At 34.9% G+C, this 2,833-nt stretch overlaps 1 non-coding gene across 1 annotated transcript; it reads right to left on the minus strand.

Annotated features, from left to right (window-relative positions):
• Positions 1 to 1,969: 1,969 nt before the first annotated feature.
• Positions 1,970 to 2,041, minus strand: TRNAD-GUC (transfer RNA aspartic acid (anticodon GUC)). The gene has a single exon. It is a non-coding gene; the product is annotated as a tRNA-Asp (tRNA).
• Positions 2,042 to 2,833: the final 792 nt, after the last annotated feature.

Genomic DNA, 2,833 nt, shown 5'->3' on the forward strand with positions numbered 1-2,833 from the left:
AGAGATTATATGCTACAATTATTCAAGCTAATTTAAAACCCTAAAGAAATATTTAACCTATTATTTGGCAAATGAAAAGTCAGTAATTTTGACAACATAATTTTACTCTTGCAATGCATAGCACTCTAAAGTCTATTCTCCTGCTCTAACCAAGCAGTGTATTGAATAACTATTTATTACTTTGATAAATATACCTACAGCCAGGTCATGGGGACCTCGCAAACTGTACTTGTAGCAGTGGCCATGAAGCTTACATGCAAGATTTTTTTCAAGTTGACATAAACCCTGGATTCAATTTAGATAAGGCATTTTTGTTATCTCAATGAAACAACGTGAAACAGCACACAGAAAACAGATTAAAAGTTCAAAACTCCCAGTCAGGGAATTGAACCCCGGTCTCCCACGTGATAGGCAGGGATACTCACCACTATGCTAACGAAGACTTACTTGGTCAATTTTTGGCAAAATATGATCAAAAAATATACCCAAAACATATGTCATGGTTAGCTATAGAAATGTGTATGTCATTGGCCAAAGAGATTATATGCTACATTTTTTCAAGCTAATTTAAAACCCTGAAGAATTATTTAACCTATTATTTGGCAAATGAAAAGTCAGTAATATTGACAACATCATTTTACTCTTGCAATGCATAGCACTCTAAAGTCTATTCTCCTGCTCTAACCAAGCAGTGTATTGAATAACTATTTATTACTTTGATAAATATACCTACAGCCAGGTCATGGGGACCTCACAAACTGTACTTGTAGCAGTGGCCATGAAGCTTACATGCAAGATTTTTTTCAAGTTGACATAAACCCTGGATTCAATTTAGATAAGGCATTTTTGTTATCTCAATGAAACAACGTGAAACAGCACACAGAAAACAGATTAAAAGTTCAAAACTCCCAGTCAGGGAATTGAACCCCGGTCTCCCACGTGATAGGCAGGGATACTCACCACTATGCTAACGAAGACTTACTTGGTCAATTTTTGGCAAAATATGATCAAAAAATATACCCAAAACATATGTCATGGTTAGCTATAGAAATGTGTATGTCATTGGCCAAAGAGATTATATGCTACATTTTTTCAAGCTAATTTAAAACCCTGAAGAATTATTTAACCTATTATTTGGCAAATGAAAAGTCAGTAATATTGACAACATCATTTTACTCTTGCAATGCATAGGACTCTAAAGTCTTTTCTCCTGCTCTAAGCAAGCAGTGTATTGAATCACTATTTATTACTTTGATAAATATACCCAAAACCAGGTCATGGGGACCTCACAAATTGTTCTTGTAGCACTGGCCATGAAGCATAAATGCAAGATTTCTTCAAGATGACATAAACCCTGGATTCAATTTTGATAAGACATTTTTGTTCTCAATGAAACAACGTGAAACAGCATACAGAAAAGAGATTAAAAGTTCAAAACTCCCCATCTGCGAATTGAACCCCGGTCTCCCGAGTGACAGGAGGGGATACTCACCACTATACTAACGAGGACTTACTGGGTCAAATTTTGGCAAAATTTGATCAAAAAATATACCCAAAAAACATGTCATGGTTAGCTATCGAAATGTGTATGTCATTGGCCAAAGAGATTATATGCTACATTTATTCAAGATAAATTAAAACCCTAAAGAAATATTTAACCTAATATTTGGAAAATGAAAAGTCAGTAATATTGACAACATAATTTTACTCTTGCAATGCTTAGCACTCTAAAGTCTTTTCTCCTGCTCTAACCAAGCAGTGTATTGAATCACTATTACTTTGATAAATATACCGAAAACCAGGTCATGGGGACCTCGTAAATTGCACTTGTAGCACTGGCTATGAAGCTTACATGCAAGATTTTTTTCAAGTTGACATAATCCCTGGATTCAATTTAGATAAGGCATTTTTGGTATCTCAATGAAACAAAGTGAAACAGCATGCAAAAAAAGAGATTAAAAGTTCAAAACTCCCCGTCGGGGAATTGAACCCCGGTCTCCCGCGTGACAGGCGGGGATGCTCACCACTATACTAACGAGGACTTACTTGGTCAACTTTTGGCAAAAAATTATCAAAAAATATAATCAAAAAACATGTCATGGTTAGCTATCGAAATTTGTATGTCATTGGCCAAAGAGATTATATGCTACATTTTTTCAAGCTAATTTAAAACCCTAAAGAAATATTTAACCTATTAATTGGCAAATGAAAAGTCACTAATTTTGACAACATAATTTTACTCTTGCAATGCATAGCACTCTAAAGTCTATTCTCCTGCTCTAACCAAGCAGTGTATTGAATAACTATTTATTAGTTTGATAAATATACCTAAAGCCAGGTCATGGGGACCTCGCAAACTGTACTTGTAGCACTGGCCATGAAGCTTACATGCAAGATTTTTTCAAGTTGACATAAACCCTGGTTTCAATTTGGATAAGGCATTTTTGTTATCTCAATGAAACAAAGCGAAACAGCATGCAAAAAAAAAGATTAAAAGATCAAAACTCCCCGTCGGTGAATTGAACCCCAGTCTCCCGCATGACAGGCAGTGATACTTCACACTATACTAACGAGGACTTACATGGTCAATTTTTGGCAAAATTTGATAAAAAAATATACCCAAAAAACATGTCATGGTTAGCTATCGAAATGTGTATGTCATTGGCCAAAGAGATTATATGCTACATTTTTTCAAGCTAATTTAAAACCCTAAAGAAATATTTAACCTATTATTTGGCAAATGAAAAGTCAGTAATTTTGACAACATAATTTTACTCTTGCAATGCATAGCACTCTAAAGTCTATTCTCCTGCTCTAACCAAGCAGTGTGTTG

The sequence above is a fragment of the Taudactylus pleione genome, unplaced genomic scaffold, assembly GCF_031769625.1.
Source record: "Taudactylus pleione unplaced genomic scaffold, aTauple2 ptg000117l, whole genome shotgun sequence".
In the NCBI taxonomy this organism is placed as follows: Eukaryota; Metazoa; Chordata; class Amphibia; order Anura; family Myobatrachidae; genus Taudactylus; species Taudactylus pleione.